At 40.1% G+C, this 18,248-nt stretch overlaps 1 protein-coding gene across 2 annotated transcripts in view; it reads right to left on the bottom strand.

Annotated features, from left to right (window-relative positions):
• The window catches only part of PRLR (prolactin receptor), a 157,855-nt gene that overhangs the window by 64,623 nt on the left and 74,984 nt on the right, over positions 1 to 18,248 (bottom strand). For both annotated transcript variants that reach the window (XM_030470009.1, XM_030470010.1), the window contains one exon: positions 9,394 to 9,484. The gene's annotated coding sequence lies outside the window, so the exon portion shown is untranslated. The remainder of the gene's footprint in view (positions 1 to 9,393; positions 9,485 to 18,248) is intronic.

Raw genomic sequence — 18,248 nt, 5'->3', positions numbered from 1 at the left:
CCCTCTTATCATTCTCGTGGCCCTCCTCTGGACTCGCTCCAACAGCTTCATGTCCTTTTTATGTTGAGGACACCAGAACTGTACGTAGTACTCCAAGTGAGGTCTCACGAGAGCAGAGTAGAGGGGCAGGATCACCTCCTTCAACCTGCTGGTCACACTTCTTTTCATGCAGCCCAGGATACAGTTGGCTTTCTGGGCTGCAAGCGCACACTGCCGGCTCATGTTAAGCTTCTCGTCAACCAACACCCCCAAGTCCTTCTCTGCAGGGCTGCTCTGAATCTCTTCTCCGCCCAACCTGTAGCAGTGCCTGGGATTGCCCCGACCCAGGTGCAGGACCTTACACTTGGCTTGATTAAACTTCATGAGGTTGGCATCGGCCCACCTCACAAGCGTGTCAAGGTCCCTCTGGATGGCATCCCTTCCCTCCAGCGTATCAACCGAACCACGCAGCTTGGTGTCGTCAGCAAACTTGCTGAGGGCGCATCAATCCCACTGTCCATGTCGCCGACAAAGATGTTGAACAGGAGCGGTCCCAACACCGATCCCTGAGGCACACCACTCGTTACAGATTTCCAACTGGACATTGAGCCATTTACCACAACTCTTTGCATGTGGCCATCCAGCCAGTTCTTTATCCACTGAGTGGTCCATCTATCAAATTGATGTCTCTCCAATTTAGAGACAAGGATGTCATGTGGGACAGTGTCGAACGCTTTGCACAAGTCCAGGTAGATGACGTGAACTGTTCTGCCGCTGTCCATCAGTTCCGTGGCTCCATCATAGAAGGCCACCAAATTGGTCAGGCAGGATTTCCCCTTAGTGAAGCCATATTGGCTGTCACCAACCACCTCGTTGTTTTTCATGTGCCTTAGCATGCTTTCCAGGAGAAACTGCTCCAAGATTTTGCCAGGCACAGAGGTGAGGCTGACTGGTCTGTAGTTTCCCGGGTCTTCCACCTTCCCCTTCTTGAAAATGGGGGTTATATTACCCTTCTTCCAGTCATCCGGAACTTCACCTGACTGCCAGGATTTTTTGAATATGATGGACAGTGTCTTAGCAACTTCATTCGCCAGCTCCTTCAGGACCCGTGGATGGATTTCATCAGGTCCCATGGACTTGTGCATGTTCAGGTTCTTAAGATGGTCTCGAACCTGATCCTGTCCTACAGTGGGCCTAAGGTCTTCATTTTCACAGTCCCTGCATCTGCTTTCCAAGACTTGGGTGTGTGGTCAGAGCATTTGCTAGTGAAGACTGAGGCAAAGAAGTCATTGAGAACCTCAGCCTTCTCCAAATCCATGGTAGCCAGATCTCTCGATAGCTTCCGGAGAGGGCCCACGTTGTCCCTAGTCTGTCTTTTATTTGCCACGTGTCTATAGAATCCTTTCCTGTTATCTTTCACATCCCTTGCCAAACTTAATTCTAGATGGGCCTTAGCTTTCCTAACCTGGTCCCTAGCTTCCCGGGCAATGCCCCTATATTCTTCCCAGGCCGCCTGTCCTCGCTTCCACCTTCTATAAGCGTTTTTTTTCCCTCTAAGTTTCCTCAGCAGCTCCTTGTCCATCCATGGAGGTCTCCTGGCCCTCCTGCTGCACTTTCTTCTAGTCGAGATGCAACACTCCTGAGCATGTAGCAGGTGATCCTTGAATATCAAACAGCAGTCTTGGGCCCTCCTGCCCTCTAGGACTATATCCCATGGAACCTTACTAAGCAGGTTCCTGAAGAGGCCAAAGTCTGCTTTCTTGAAGTCCAGGGCAGTGAGCTTGCTGCACGCTCTTCTCACTGTCCTGAGCATCTCAAACTCAACCATCTCGTGATCACTAGAGCCAAGGCTGCCCTGGAGTGCCACATTTCCAACCAGTCCCTCCCTGTTGGTGAGCACGAGGTCCAGCATGGCACCTCTCCTCGTCGGCTCCTCTATTGCTTGAAAGAGGAAGTTGTCTTCCACACAATTGAGCAACCTCTTGAGTTGCTTCTGCCAGGCTGTACTGTCCCTCCAACAGATGTCAGGATGTTGTTATTACTGTAATACAGAATAAGCCTGAAGTCAATCCTGTGAAGACAGGCTGGGAGAGTTGGGTTTGTTAAAACTGGAGAAGAGAAGGCTCTGGGAACAACTTACAGCTGCCTTCCGGTGCCTAGAGGGGCCTAAAAGAAATCTGGAGATGGACTTTTTACAAGGGCATGTAGGGACAGGACAAAGGCTAATGGTTTTAAACTAAAAGAGGGTAGATTGAGACTAGATATAAGGAAGAAATTTTTACAGTGAGGGTGCTGAAGCACTGGCACAGGTTGCCCAGAGAGACGGTAGATGCCCCGTCCCTGGAAACATTCAAGGTCAGATTGGACAGGGCTCTGAGCAACCTGATCTAGTTGAAGATGGCCCTGCTCCTTGCAGGGGGTTAGATTAGATGACCTTTAAAAGTACCTTCCAACCCAAACCATTTTATGGTTCTATACTGTTCCAAATCTCCAGAGAGATTAGCTTTATCTGAAAGGATTTATAAAGTTAATGAAAGATATTTCACACTATGAAGTTTTCTATCCTAACTGACAAAAGCAAAATCAAGGACTTTGTACTTTGAGGTGAGAAGGTTATTTCATTACTGTAGAGTGGAGTGAGTTAAGTTAGACAATGAAAGGCAATGATCAAAAACCTTTGATTGTTACTTACATGAGGAGGAATAGGAACAGAGAGAAGACTGCAGAAAAACACAGGTTAGCATATCTCTAATTAGAGGCAAACATCTTCACCACACTCAGAAACTGTTGTAAATACAAGTTTTGCGTAAACAGGATTCTTAAAAACCTCAGAATATCAAGTTACCTTTGCCCATACATTCACATCTCATGTACAGGGATAGTGATTTTGAAGAGAAAAATATGTTTTCATCTTTAGAAGCGTAACAGAAAAGGTCAAGGCTGCTGATGGACAGCATGTGATTATTTATTTAGTGACAATGTCAGGATTTTAAAACTTTGTTCTTACTTAATGCAGACCAAATAAAGCTTTAATATGTTAAAGCAGAATAAATACAAGAAAATCTTCTGTAAAATTCAGACAGCAGAGAGCTCTGGTCACCCAAAGACATTTCAAAAGACCAAGTATATTATTTCAATTTATTTAAGAGAATAATTCCACCGTGTTATGATGACAAGTACAGTATTCTGGTAAGGCCAGATTACATTTTAATGTAATCTGGTTTTAGACAAGATTCTTCTTTTAATGTAGTAGTGAATTATTCATAACTCATTAACCATGTCATTGTCCTGTATATGGTAATTGAGTGAAGGGTAGAACCAGAGTTTGTTAAAGAGATGTATTTTCTTGGTTTTTCACATGTGATTTTTTAAAGGCTTTATGAGTCTGAATTAGAACTACAGTCCCATATGAACTGCTGTAAATTCTGTTGTGTTTGTTTATGGCTGATTAGTGAATACGAGAAAGGGAAGATCCAGGATGCTATGGTTCGCCTTTCCCATTCCTAGCTGTTACAAAGCAGAGCACAAGACTTCTTACTGTGAATGCATATCTATAGAATTTTTCCATTTATTGTGTGAAAAAGGAGATACCATAAATGATGCTATGGTCCCTGTGCATTGGGTAAATCCAACTGTAAGAAAATGTCTATCTTCCAAACAGACCATCTTGTTTCTGAAGAAAGCAAATGTTTAGAGTTACTGTACTATTTGATTCTCTATCTACAATATGGGGAACATAAAGATCAGATACTGTAGATGCTAGAAGATAAAACGTTTTACACGCTCCCTCCCCACCTCAATCAAAACATTTATTACTTCACTGCAGTCTTACCTCTGAGCTAATGCATGTTTTTATAAAGCTGCCAGAGATATAAGCATACCCCTTCTACCTTCCCTCTGGCTGGGGGTTTGTTTTCTGGGCTCAGGGTCAGCTTCAGTAGTGGTGCAAGTGTCCAGCTTTGAAGACAGCTCTTCCAGAAAGCTCTGCTGAAAAGCCTCAGTGGATGTCTCCCCCATTCCACTCTGCAGTGGCTTTTAAGCTGAGGGTCTTATACTTGGTCCTATCCTGAGCTATACAGCAGCTGCGTTGTAGCTACGCCTGTGCTGGGCCAGGCACCCCACTGATCTGGACACTGACTCTGAGCATTGAACTTGAGTTTCCCGCCTGATCCCCAGCCTGCCTCATGTCTATGGACTTGTCTGGCCATCTGGGCTCATGGCTGAACCTTGCTATCATCAGGCTTATTTCGCCACCGTGGGGCTGGGCCCTTGCACAGAAAATGAACACATGTATCTCTGATACCATCACAAACTTCTGTCTCTACCTAGTTTCTTGCTGGGCAGTATATCATGTATTTGAGACTGCAGCTGGGACATTCAGACAATTTGGCTGAGCAGATCAATGAAGCGGGGAGGTCTCACTTCCCTCACTTTCCTTGCTGGTGGACACAAGCTCCCACTTCTTCAGTTTGGCAGCTGAGCTCCAAACTGAAAATGACCTGGACAAAAACCTTTTGTCAGGTTAGCAAGTTAAATCAACTTCATAAGAGGTGTCCAGTGAGCACCGAAGATGGTGCAAAGAAGGCTGGTGCTCACTGGTATATAGGAATAAAGGAGCCGAGGGACAAACGGGTGAATAGGACCTCCTTTTACAGAAGCATTCACTAGCTTAACTCAGCTACAGCATCACACCCAGTCCTAAAAAGTTATAGCCAGTTTCATGACTGATCACTGTAAAATCAAATTGTGCTATGTTACATTTCTCTAAAAGTTTATGAAGGGAGACAAAACAAACTAGAGAAGATAGTTCAGGTCCTTGAATAGTTTGCACAAATGTACATATTCTCACCAGGCTTCCTAGTTAATTAAGTTGGTAGCTTTGGTAGTTTAGAAAAAGGAAAGGCTGCACATGAAAGCAAAGGGGAAAAAAAAAAGGATTAAATCCCTACTTCCCATCAGCAGGTGGTGTCCAGCGACCTCCTAGGAAGTAGTTCCTCAGTATGTATAGAGATTGCTCTGGAAGACAAATGCCTTAATAATTACTGCCCCCTCTTCTCCTCCTTTATCTTACCTTCTATTGCTGAGCAGACATCATATGGTGTGGAACATCCCTTTGGTCAGCTTGGTATAGCTGTCCTATGTCTCTCCCAACCTCCTGCCCGCCCCCAACCTACCGGCCTTTGGAAGAGGTATGTTGGAGCGACAGCCTTGACAGTAGTTGACAGCTATTGCTCAGCAGTAGCCAGAGGACTGGTGTGTTATTGACACCTTTCTAACTACAAATATAAAGCACAGCACTATGAGGGCTGATATGGGGTAAGTTAACTCCATCCCAGACAGACCCAACACACTCACCCAAACCCAACCCTTCCTGAACTTGCCAATGCCAAAAAATTTACAACTGCACTGTGCAGAACCCAGGCAAGCTGCCTGACCCACCAAACTACAGCATCTTGCTTAGTTTTCATGATTAATGCTTATACAGTGTTCTTTATTGTATAAAATTATTACACAAGGGCTCCAAGAGGTCTGTGGGAAATGCATAAACACCAGAAGTGTTTATGTAATTACTACTCCCACTCCAGTGCACATTGCAGATTTCCATGGTATTGGACAGAGTCAGCAATGCTACTGGGTGCCTGATAAAAAATCTGGGTAAGAAACTAAGAGAACAATGTAAAAAGCTTATCTCCATTGCACAGAACTGGACTACAGAAACACATATAACAGTTCTCTCGCATAGTCCTCTATTTAGTTTGGCAGTTACACATGCACTTTCCCTATGCAATGCTCACAAAACCTTTAGCAGGTGGACAAAAAGAAAGAAAAATGCAAGCTGAAGGCCCCACTTACCAATGTGGTAACCTGTACTAATCTAAACAAAAGGTCAACAAAATAGGGCTTTATAAAAACTCAGTAACAGTTATCACTAAGATGGGCAACAGTGACTCTGAAGAGGCACCTGAAATGTGGGATTATACCCCTTTGCCTTTTCCCTTTCCTCCCATTTTTTCCCAAGGAACAACCTTCACTCGCACAGGTCAAGACAGACAATTGGGAAAGCTGTGGAAACACCGGCCAGACCTGTCCTGCAGGTGCTGCCCAACCATTGTAACCGCGGTGCTTGAGGGGATCATGGCTGCCATAAAACACTTCCCACCACAGGCAGCGCCTTCGCTTCATGAAGGCATAATTAAGGCTTTCATACTCTTCACTGTGTCCTGGGTTCAACAGTCAAAAGCTCAAGAGTGAGAAAACCTAATACTCCTGCATACATGAATCAGCTCTGGCCATTGCCTAGACCTGCAATGAAAGTATGTGCTGCAAGCTACCAAAATAATAGCTGCATTAGGCAGTTCCAAAGAGCTGACACTAGTATCACGGTTCAGTCTTCAAAAAACATTTCTGAGCTAAGGTAGATCTGTAATACATCAGTGATCTGTCACCCACAGTCTTCTCCACAGATCCACCACAGAGGCAACAACTGGGAGTAGAGGCTGGAAGAAACCACCTGATTCAGCCAAGCCACCTGCTGTTACGAATAACTATATTGCATAAGCCTGTTAATGAACTAATACATTTTAAAAGTAACTACTTCTTTGGCTCTGACTGTTCTTAGTGGGAGGTGATCCAGCTTATAATTGCTTTAACGGAAAAGAATAATCTTCCAATTTCCCACTCATATTTATCGTCTATTTTCTATCTACTTGTTCCTGGGGCTCAGATAGTTCAAAGAGTTTTGTATTTTCTTTTCCTCTCTGTCCTTAGTGTTACAGCCTGCCTTTGGCATTCCTCCTTCACTGCTATGGAGAGATACAATATCTCCTCTCAGCAGACAGCTGGACGAGGCTTTGGTGTATCTGCCTGTGACACGAGAGGTGGCACTTGGTGATCTTTAAAGGTCCCAGCCCACCCAAACTCTTCTATGATTTGATTCCTTCTCGGAATTTTTGCTAGGGTAAACAGATTATTTTTAAGGAATCTTCTTGTAAGAAAGTCTACTGAAAGAGTAAGAACAGAGCCTTTCTTTGCTTCTGCTCCAATTTTCATTCATGTTTCTTGAATATGAATGAGTAGAACTTCACAAATTATTTTTGTGTGTCTCTAGAACTTTGCATAACATCATTAACACTCCTCTAATTCTGCTGCAAATAATTCAGCTAAGCGGGCCAAAGGTCTTAGGATTGTATTTGCCAAAGCAATTTGCTTGTGTTTCCAACTAATGAGCTGCTGGCTGAAACAGTAATTTTTGTTATTAGTCCACTCTCAGTTGCATTCCATTCCATTGGATTTGCATTTTGAACTGGTGAATTTCATCTTGTTTGCATTGCTATCTCAAGGTCACCTAGTTCTTCCTGTAAGCACTTTGATACTAAGAGTGCGCTTTGCATAATGTAGAAATTTCATCACTATATTCCTAGCTTTTGTATCCAAGTGATTGAAACAAGTATTAAAGACTCAGATCCTCAATTGCCCTGAGGAATTTCAAAGCTAACACTCTTCTCCACAAGAGCTTTCCTTTCATTGCTGGTGTTATTATCTACTGAGGCACCTATTATCCACTGAGGCTGCAAATTTTCTTCTAAATCCTACTTTTCAATCCCAGTTTCCTATGTGTCAACAAAAAATATGCTTTATTGAAGTTAGATGAGATTTGCTGCACTTCTATGTACACAGGTATCAGATCTGTCTAGCTCAAACTACTTCAGCATTTCATTCTACTCTGCCTTTATTTCATTCTTTGTCTCTACCCTAAAAGAACTGTTATAAAGTTCTGCATACTTTCTAAATTACTCTGACCAATGCACAGCTGCCTGCATCTTTTTCTCCCAACCTCTCGTTTAATACAGATTCTATATATACAACACTCTTGAGTCATCTGAGAACAAACACATGTTCTGCTATGTGATGGAGATTCCCCATTCTCCAACATTAGCAGATGACTTGGGAACTCAACAAATCAGTTGTAAAAAGAAATCTTGTGTGAAACCTTGAAAAAACAAAAATACCAAGTGATTTATAACTGTACAAATCAATGCTGGAGAAAAGTTAAACATCTACTGAAATCTGTACGAGTTTATGAAATGAAGGACAATGTTGAAACCCAACCCTGTGTGTTGCTGTATGTTAGCAATTTGGGGCACTGTTCTCAGATCTGTAGGCAGTATGTTTCATATTAGCAGCCTGGCTTTCTGTCACTGTGTCTAAATCACCCTTGGTTTTGTGGTTCTCAGATCTTTAAAATTATATTCTGGTATTGTCTTACAAAGATTGGCTTTAGCCCAGACATTTGTCAATTCATCATTTCAGCCGCTTCAAAATGTTTTGTGATTTTAAAAGCAAATGCTTTTTTTTTTTTTCTTTTTTTTAAACTGAAATGCCTTATTTCTCACATATACAGTTTTGAGTTACAAACTCCAGTTCATTTCTTTTATGCAAGGAATAAAATTCTCACAACACATTCACATAAAAATGAAAACGCCAAACAAACAAACACAGCTTTTTTTTTGAGAACAAATTATTGTTAAATAAACAAACAAACAAACCACCTTTTTTTTTTTTCCCCTCTGGTGATACTAGTTTCTGAAAAAACACAAAATTTTCAGATGGCCTTTCAGGGTTTGCTTGTCCAACTTCATTCCATAAGCCTGAGGAAAATGCTTGAATATAACTTACCTACATACAAAGATGTAACACTATGTCTAGCTGAAAGAAAAAAGACGAAGTAGCAAAGTAACAGACTAATTCTAAGCCACAGGGTGTTTCATTATATTAAATAAAACTGACTTGCAAGTATTATTTTTTCAGTGGACTTGATCCTAAATCTGCTTCTTAACAAAGGTTGAAGTGTTTTTGAAAGTGTTTCCTCTGAAGTCTTTCCTTTCCACTCTCTGTCTCTTTTCACTAAACACAAAACCTAGTGGATATTACTAACATGTAATACTAACATGTCAGTAATATTCACTAACATGAGAATTGTTTACTCCAATACTTAAAACTGTGGTATAGGTACATTATTTAATTCTAAACACTAGGAGTTACTTTTCTTGGAGTAATGTTGCATTTAAGACTCAAATTCAAAGATTATATAGATTTTTGTTAATAACATGATACAGAAATATTCTATAACCCTAGACTAATGAGAATTTTACATCAGCAGTAGTTTGCTCATGGTTTAAGTTTCCAATGGACACTTGCAGCAGGGCACTATCCTAGCACTCCACATACCTATTTCTTGTTACTTAAATAATTCCCAAGTTATTTTCAGACAGAGAGTTCAAGGACAAAAGGAAAATCAGTACATCTAGTACCATTTGCACATCTAAGGCTAACACATCTGATCCATTTAAGTGAATAATTCTAGATATATATATCCCGTAGAGAAAAAGGGCAGAAGTAACAGTGTGATCTTACCAGGCTCTGTTCTCAAGCCGCCTCCACTGATTTCAGAAACCTTCTTTGACTCTGAATGTCCTGGCTGAAGTGCAGTATTGTGGCTTTCTTCCTGCCAATTGACACAAGAAGTACATTGTGTCAATATTCAGCTTATGCCTTGGCTCTCCCTATGGACACCTACCATAAAGTCCTTGTTTAGGCATTATTCCTGATAACTTACCTGAGGAAGAGACTCTTGCACAGAACTGAAAGGGTTTTGTTAACTTTTAATTTTTAGTTTTCTGGTTTTATCTTCTGGTAACCTGTTCCTATGATTTTAATCTCCAGATGAAAAGGCTTTTAATAATTTTTCTCTTTATAGAATTATTTTAAAAGCAAGTCACCTATTATTTCTGAATAACCAGACTGAGTCCCTGATTTGCCTCACATTAAGATACCAACTTCAGCTTCCCCACAAATCCTGCAGATCTCTGTACCCTTTTATTTCACCAGCATTCATAAAAGGTAGGAGCATAATGAATACATAAGAATGTATTTTGTAATGGTGCAGAGACGTTGTAAACAAAATTACCCTGTTGTGGAGGCAAGCTTGTTGAGCTCTCGCTTTAGCCTACAGCATCAAACATTACCCGAGTTGCTCATCCTCTCTGGAGCCTCGGCAATTCTCAGAACTAGTGACAGTCACCACTCTGTAAAAATTACCTTCATTACTTACTACCTGCTATCTATTGTTTTATACTTAACTGTGCTTAACACACTTTACGAATGGCTCTAAGCTACTGTGTGACCCAAAGTGCCATATCTTGCTAATTTTTGTCCTTATTTACCTCCATGATAATTGTTGTCCACTTTGCTCAGGAGTGATTTCAGTACTTCTTTCATCATCAAGAATTAATCAAGCAGAAGCAAATGCAGTATTGCTCTCTCCAGAGGTCTTCTAGAAACACCTCTAAAGAAACAGTTACCTCTGGAGATTTAGTGTGTGTACTCTAATCCATTTTTGAAGCACTTACTGTTTTAAACAGAACTCTGAAGAGAAAATAAAGATGTTTTTCAAAGAAAATATATTTTCCTGAACATTACATCATTATTGCAACTTAGACCTTTAAGAACCCTTACAAAGAAATCTTGCTCTGGGATTTAAAGTGGTCCCTCTAGCTCAAGAAGAGCTTTAGAATTCTTTTCTATTTTGGATTTGCTGTGGTTAACAAAATCAAATTCAGAACCTACTGATGTAATCTAAATTTCAGCTATTCTGTGTTATGTCATGTGATCTATTCTCATCCAGCAAAGCCTGATTCTGCCAAAAACAAATATGGCTTGTCCGTGTCTTACACTGACCTCAACAGAACATAAAAAAAACCAAAATAAAAGACTCAAGGACATGGGCAAGATGAAACTGAATTGGTACTGGGCCCTTTTAAAAAGCTTGTGAAAAGCTCTTTGCCTGTTAAAAAATCTGAAGTATCTCCCTATTAAGAAGTAAAGCAGTCTTTTTCTTGTGAAAATATGTGGTGGAAAATCGTAATATCAAATAAAAATCTTCAGGATAGAATGATTTTTCATTTTGTTTTTCTAAAGAACTGGCACAATGAGATCAATCCTCAGAGTTGGCATTCAAGAGTCACCATGATCTATGTTTTTAAAGAACAATGTAGCTGTTTAAATATACATTCTTCTGACCAAATTTATCCTTGTTGACTTCTGGTCAGTGTTAAGGGTCAGGCTATTTTTAAGTTTTAGAGATCAGCTGAAGATTACATTAGTTAATAGTTTGCTAGCAGAAAGCATACCTATAAATCAGTATTATTTTGGTATGTCTACAAGGGATCTCTGTGTTCAGCTCTAACTGTACTTCTGAACAAACTGCACTTTCCGTGCACCTGCAGTCTTAATTCGTTGGTGTCATGCTGTGGTTTACTGTATCATGTGCCTTGCCTGTGGAATTCTTCAACTAGCTAAGCAAAGAAAGAGTCTTTACTTGACTGTAAAATTAACAGTGTCTTGCTTATGTATTTTAAACTTCAGTGGCCTATTTTAGGCAACGGAGAAGACAGCTTTAGTGCCATTCACGTCATTTGATTTCAGTTTATGTTTCACATGGTAAAATACCAGCTTTGTAAAATGCTCCAGAATGTCTGCAAGAGATTCTCTAAAGAAAAATATGACTGACTTTTTGAGGCAAATCTCTTCAGCACAGCTGGGGACGAAGGCAGTGGGAAACAAAAGGCAGAGAAGGGCATGAATATTATCTGCCCATGTGGAACACTGCACGAATGCTGCACTTGGCAGGCCAGCGGCTGCAGTAACACATGTTGCTGCTCTGCATTGTGTTTGTGTCCCAAGTACTGTGAAACGCTCATGCAGCCTTTGTGCTAGGAGATTAGTAAAGAGCTAAGTCTTAAGTTGCCCTGTATCTTAGCAAGATTGTGCTGCCTGATTAACAACCCATTCTGTGGACAAGGACACGTGGACCTGACTTTCAGGGTGGATAGAAAATTAATCTCCCACCAAGCTAAATGTGGGAGGTTCTCCATGTGGAAAGCAGCAGAACCAAGGAGACTGGGGGCAGTTTTTAACTTATCAGTGCTATATCGAACCTGACTAAACTGTTTTTAGCATGGCACTGATTTACAAGCAGGTTTCTTGCTTCAGCTTAACCCTCACTAGCGCCTACACTAGAAGGCTGTGAGCCAGATTAATAAAGAAAAGCAAATAAATTTAACTAACACTATTAAAATTATGTAGTGAAATAAAAAAGTGAATAAATGGTAGAAAACTCATTAATCCATTGTTTTAACCTCTTTAATTTTTCCCATGAGGCAGTTTACATGGGAATTAATGAGCTGCCATTCATCAGTCATTGGACACTGACTGGTCGACATTCAAGAGGCTGATTGAACAATATAGGTGCTTATTTCATTCTGTCAGCACAACAGGATTGAGATTATTAGGAAAGAGACCAGATATTTTGAGCAAGGGAGAGGCCATCATTCTAGTTATACCAGTCTGAAGTTATTCTCATAAAACTCACTATAATATTAGCTTTTTACTTATATGGATTGGAGCAGAGGAAAATACCTAAAGCATGGTATGCTATATGAACCAAAATAGGGCATAGGATTTTAAGTTGCAGAATTAGTCCAACTATGAAACAGAAAATGGGGTCTCCTATCTTCAAAAGAAATTTCTCTATGTAGAGACAGATTGTTAGAACAATCTCCAACATACTTATAAATTACAGATGTTAACCTATGCAAGAAAAAAAAAAGTCCACATTTTGTAGTAGGGAATAATTTTCTTCTAGTCTTTTTTGGTGATGCTGAGCAGTTAAGTTACTCTATATGGTACAGTTCTATAACTTGAATGAGTTTCAGCAGTCCTGCCCAATAAACTCCAGATATTCCAACCTTCTCTGTAGCATCATTTCCAGCACTCACCTGAATCTGCAATGAATCATTTCAAGGAATGAAAGCCAATCACTTTTCTTTTGTAGAGCTGTGGGGTTTTTTTGTTATCTTAGCTCCTTGAACAGAGCAGATGAGTATCAGTCAAAGACCAAGGGAGGGGGTGGAGATGGTTTAAACTTCACACAATCACACTGAAACTCAGCCCGTTTAAAGCATCCTTTCTTCAGGAAAACACTAAGAACAATCCGTGTGGAGTTTTGATTCAAGTATTAGGACTTAGCTAAAAGTTAACATCAAGGTGGCAATGTAAAAGCCAATAAAAAACTAGTTCTTTATGACTGCTATTAAAGGATTATTAAAATGTCTAGCTGTTCTTTATAGCCATTAAGGCTGGCCCCACAGTCACTGACCTGTAGAAACTAGTGAGTGGACTGTTAACAGCAGTTAGCTGAAAAGCAAAACACAAGAGTGGAAATACAGTAAAGGCCTTTTTTAGGTACTGATGAGTGTTGCTTATTACCTGCAACAAGTTTCCCTCATGCCTGTTTGAATGAAGACAGCTCATGTTACAAATCCATGTATGACATACCCAGGCTTTGATGGAGTTACTAGGGAAGGGTCATAAAAACAGTGCATTGCACAACTGGAGAAGAGCTGTCAAGTCCAGGAGACCTACGGTTCAGCTACCTGTCTCCAGAATCACAGAAAGCAGCCATATACCCCACTGTGAGCTAGGAAAATTGGTTGTTATTTGGAGACTTTCCTGAGAGGATTAAAATCAGCTAAATACACAACAACAATTTTCCTCAAGTATTTGCTACAATCAAGTAGTATTCCATGCAACGGGATAGCATGAGCAAAGTCTGAGAAGTAAAAGATTTGGGAACATGATGTTGGTCCTTAAGCTTTGGCTACTGGTCTTCACACAGCCAGAAAAATAAACCTTTAAGGTCTAGTGGAAAAAATTATAATAGGGATGTGGAAGGAACAAAGTTGTATGGATCCAGTGAAAATTACCTCCTATTTAAGGAATCTAGTCCATACAGTCTAGACCATATCTACCTGGCTTTGGAGGCGTAGTACATATAAAGTTGTGATTTCTCATACAAAGAAACTTGAAATTTCAGGTATGTGTCAAGCACCATCTATTATCAGTGGTCAGAATGAAGGAAGCAGTTCCTCATCTAACAGGGTCACAGTCGTCAGCTAAGACACTGTTTGTACAGGGAGCGTAGGTTATGCTTTTCCCAATGCTAGGGGTGTAATTCTACAACATGCTGATGTACACCAATACTGCTATCTCTGGAAGCTTTCCTAACTAAACTTACTGTTCTTCCTATACTGCAGTTTTCTACTTTACTCAGTTTGGTTGATAGAGCTGCTTATGGGTCTGTGAGGCAATCACGGAAAGGGTTTGTTAAAAAAAATAAGCTACAATTTTTCTTGAAGCCTGAGTCATCTCAATGATTCAGCTTATACTACCACTAAACAAACAGCTGTTATCACTATGACAGAGTGATAATGAATTGGAGGATGGGGGTAGGCTGTAATTTCTTTATCTTTGCTCTTAGAAGCAATGCATAACGGAAATACTCTTCAGTTGACACCTATTCAAGGTTAATATTCTTTCTTAACCAGACCAAAATATCAGACCAAACCCCAACAAAGAGAGTGGTAGGTGCCTTAAAGTCACTTTCTAAAATTCATTATGCTATCATACTGAATCTTAAATCTTCAATACTTGTCAATGACATTGCATCAACTCAACTCCATCTTTTATGCAAGATGTGTATGCCCACAACAAACTAATTTTCAGCTGAAAGGGGACAGACAAACCTTTCACTTGAGACTGATGCCTGCTCTCCAGAGTAATTCTTTCCCCCACTATTCCTAGTTTCTGGCATTAAATGGTAACTCAGTTCAGGGTGCTGTTGCTCAGCTGACCCTGTACTGCAGGAACAGGAAAAGGGAGGAGAAAAGCTGCTTTCCTCCTCCTTCTGGAGCATTCCTGAGTTCTGGTCTCAACTTGCTGCTTAATTTTTACTGGAGCCAGGAAACAGCTACCAGGTGTTCACTTTGCCTTTGTTTCCAGGATCTGCTCAGCAGTGACAGTGTTTGCTCAGCAGTGACAAAACAGTGTTTTGTCACACACTGACCTGCCATTATCTATACTGCAAAGGACCATGTTTAAAGATTTTGGTGCTGAAGCATTTAGGGTTGGATTTTGGGATACTGTGGAATAGTGCTTAAACCTAAGTTCTGATACAGATGAACAGATGTTAACAGATGTAGGACTGTAGCTTGAAACAGAGCTTTCATTGCTCTTTAATAGATACAGCTTTGAAGAAGGAAAATAAAGATCATTACAAGTTTGTCCCATTAAAAAAACACATTTTCTCAAGTATTCGAACAGAACAACAGTATATGACATAAAACATAGGCTCAAGACCTTCCTGAAGTTCCTTGATTCAGATCAAGAACTTGACAAGCAAGTCTTCCATGCTAAAGTGAATGCCTCAACTACAGAGCTCCTGGCTTTGGTGAAATAGTGCTCTCCATCTCTTTACTAGTAATTCCATCTTGTTCTGATGATGCCTTACTCTATCTATATGAAGACCTGAATTTGAGGAACCTTGGAATGCCTCGTCCCTGTTTCTTTGGGCATAATCTTCAACAATGCTGTATTGCCCTGACGCAATCCTTTTGTACTACCCCTTCCTTGCACAACAGTAAGAAAAATAAAACCACTACTCACTATGCATTAGCAATGTCTTCCCAGAATAAAGATTTCCAGAAACCTTTCCTGGGGTGCCTCTTAGCTTTCCAAGACTTAGACTGCCCTGTTTCTAACAGGCATAAAATCTCCCAGCCATGTCCCTTTCTATGTCCCAGGCTTTCTGGACTGCTTTCTTTTGTAGCAATTCCTAAATCCCACTTGAATGTAATTAAAAAACCCCATCATCTTTTCCTATTTTCTTCTGTGTTCCTCCCAAAGGTTCATAACAGTGCTTTGTCCTACTTTCTTAATACTCCAGGATTTTAATGCATCTCTAGGCCCCATCACTGGCTTATCTCATTTCTAGCAACCTTAGATAGGAATCTACTTCTCCTTGAAATTTACATAACCCATCACAGTTCATTTTCTACAATACAGCAGCAAAACAGCCTTCCATCCTTAAATTAGTTAAATTTTCCTCCTTACCCCACTCCCTGCATGCTACAAGATGTACCTGCAGAAATTAAGTCAGACACAGCTAATTCAGTGTGCCCATTCTTTACATCTCATTACAGGACCTCTCATGGCCTCCATCAAGAGTACGCAGGATTAGATTAGGACTGGTCCTTAAAGAGTCCAAGGACCCTCAGGTAATCTCCCAGTCCTCACCAATACAATTACTACTGAGTTATAGGTAAGTCTCAACTTCTGTATCTCAACTTAGCCTGCTCAAACTGTTCCCTTTGTGTAGTTATTAAATATTAATTGAACCAGACAGCAAAATACAAAACATAATTCAGTAGCAAAAACATTCATCTGTGGTGCTGGACAGCCAGGATCCCTGCTACAGTTAATACTGTATTGTTTACGAAGAGTGGAACTACTGACAAAAGAAATTAAACTACTTTATTTTTCATAAATATTAAATATTAACACCAGTTAACTACTTGGCGACATGAGGCGAAACAATTCAGACTTTCAAACTGGAGAAAAAAAGGTAGCACTTTCATCCTAGTGTGTAAGATAAATAAACTGGGGCAGAGATTATTACAGGTAAAGGCCCTCTCAAGTTGAAAGAAAGCAAGAACCTGGAGGTGATTCTCAAAAATCCAATGAGAATGAATGCTCTAGCCTCTCAACTACTTTAACTCAAATTATAACAAGAAACATCTTCCTTCCAAATAATAATTAAAAATCCAAACCAAAATAACCCCCTTTTTTTATTATTCCCATAGAACTTTATGTCTCAGCAAATAAAACTGCCCATAAAACACCAATACTTCCTCATATATGTCAGGAATTTAGATGTTCCATTATGCATCAGGAGATTGGGAAGGGGGACTGAAAGAAGTTCTACTGAAAAAATCTAGATGCTACTGTGGAAAAGATAAAGAAACATGCATTTCATTCTGTAAATACAACAATTTAAAGGAAATACAGAATCAAAGAATTTACCATGCAATTCTTTATGAAAATCATCTTTATCTGAGTTCAGAATTTGTTTGCAGTAACAGATATTTTGCATGGTGTGTTGCATGCAAAAGCTGCAGTATCCCTTCATGCTCTTTATGGAGTCAAGTGTTGCTCTAGTTCAAGGAGTGTGTCTTTCTAAAGACCTCAGTGTCATAAAACTCATCCTGCTTTAAACCATAAAAGTTCACCCTTGACTTACACTGTTGTTGTGAAATCATATTCGGGTTTCTTGTGTCTGAAACATAAATTAGGAATCTGTCTTCCTGTCAGTATCAGTGCCATCCAGATTATCAAGCTAGTTTTGAGTCAAATGGCTTAAACATTTGCACTAGGATCACTGCATTAATGCAACCCTCCACAGGGGCTAATATATTCTGCTTTTTAGCATTGTGTAATGTAGACAATTTGCCTTACAGTTTTAGTTAATGAAATACTCTTTTCCACGTTTTCTTCCAAAAACTGTTGTGTAACATCACTGTGTGCTGTAAATAGCTTCCCACTTCCATCTGCTGCATGAAGTGTCTTCTCTAAATTGCTTTGGTTTGTAAAGCGTTTGCTTTTCTTAGCCTTACCACAGCGTATCATCTCTTCCAGACTACAACTGCCAATAAGCACCAGGCAATGGCACGTAAATGCTATACTGTTAATACAAATACATTGTTACTAGTTAAAGAGTATAAAAGAGTACATTAAAAATATAATTTTCATGAAGACATTTCACAACAGATTGGACATCATTCATCTAGGGAGTATTCCCCTTTATCGAGGGGCTGAACAGCATGGCCAGATTAATATCTTTTTATGATTTTATGGCAATGATGAATAAACAGTAAAAAATCCAGGAGTCCCTTGAGTTCAAGGGTAGGCAGTATTATTAACCATCTGATCTGAGTGCTCTGGGAGAAAACAGACTCTAAAGGCCCTGTAAATATCATATGGCTAACAATCATTATTCACTTAAATTGGGTTAGTGACTATATTGACAAAAACATATTAAAATGATAAATCAAGAGTTTATCATGGCTGATTTCTCTTACAGATTATATCAAAACATGATTTTTACCTATACCAGTCACTGCCACAGTTTCCAGGAAAGTTCCGATCAGCCAAGATAATGTGAATGATGCCAGGCCATTCTGAAACATGGTTGTATTGGGCTTACATGGCAAGGTTCTGGTAGCACGGAGGTGCTACAGGGGTGGCTTCTGTGAGAAGCTGCCAGAAGCTTCCCCCATGTCCAACAGAGCCAGCACTAGCTGGCTCCAAGATGGACC

This window comes from Strigops habroptila, chromosome Z, assembly GCF_004027225.2.
Source record: "Strigops habroptila isolate Jane chromosome Z, bStrHab1.2.pri, whole genome shotgun sequence".
NCBI classification, from domain to species: Eukaryota; Metazoa; Chordata; class Aves; order Psittaciformes; family Psittacidae; genus Strigops; species Strigops habroptila.
This window is presented reverse-complemented; position numbering and strand designations above follow the sequence as displayed.